The sequence below is a fragment of the Orycteropus afer genome, unplaced genomic scaffold (assembly GCF_000298275.1).
Source record: "Orycteropus afer afer isolate SDZICR_OR568_19922 unplaced genomic scaffold, OryAfe1.0 scaffold00109, whole genome shotgun sequence".
NCBI classification, from domain to species: Eukaryota; Metazoa; Chordata; class Mammalia; order Tubulidentata; family Orycteropodidae; genus Orycteropus; species Orycteropus afer.
The window spans coordinates 6332431-6333257 of NW_006921696.1; the positions used below are offsets into that span (position 1 = coordinate 6332431).

Genomic DNA, 827 nt, shown 5'->3' on the forward strand with positions numbered 1-827 from the left:
TTAGGAGAGATCCCATAATGTGGACCAAAAAAGACAGAAACAGAAAAGAGGGTTAAAAAAGAAGAATGGTAGAGTAACGGTCAAGGACATTCAATATCTGAAAAATATCTCCAGAATAAAGGAACAGAAAACAAGAGAGGAGAAGAAATCATTAAGGAAGAAATTTAAGATAATTTTCCAGCATTAAAGCACCAAATTGTAAGATTAAAAGGGACTATGAGTACCAGAGAAAATGGATGAAAACAGTCCCACACCAATGCAATTATAAAATAAAAAAAGATACTGGGGACAGTGTTGTTGTTGTTGTTAGGTGCCGTCAAGTTGGCTCCGACTCATAGTGACCCTGTGTACAACAGAACAAAACACTGCCCAGTCCTGTGCCAGCCTCACCGTCCTTGCTGTGCCTGAGCCCATCACTGCAGCCACTGTGTCAATCAACCTTGTTGAGGATCTTCCCCTTTTTCACTGACCCTCTACTTCTGAGGTCTTCCTTATTCATTGTCCAGCTTTCACATGTACACATATGGAATAGTTGTTCTTATCCTTAGTCACACATTGAAATAAACTGGAGTGCTTTCAAAAAATACTGATACTTGACCCTAAGCCCAGAAGAACTAGATGGTACTTGGATGCCAATGCCAATGCTTGGAAAGGGATCAAAATTGGAGATCCTAGATAGAGTGGGGGACAACGACAGCGCATGGGTGACAACGACAGCGCATGGGTGGTTCAGTGGTAGAATTCTCGCCTGCCACGCGGGAGGCCCGGGTTCGATTCCCAGCCCATGCAACCCACTTGTTTGGGAGCTCTGGTAGCATAGTGCCTAA

At 43.5% G+C, this 827-nt stretch overlaps 1 non-coding gene across 1 annotated transcript; it reads left to right on the forward strand.

Moving 5' to 3' along the window:
- Window positions 1-718: 718 nt before the first annotated feature.
- TRNAG-GCC lies at window positions 719-789 on the forward strand. Its single transcript has one exon. It is a non-coding gene; the product is annotated as a tRNA-Gly (tRNA).
- The last annotated feature ends 38 nt before the right edge of the window (window positions 790-827 follow it).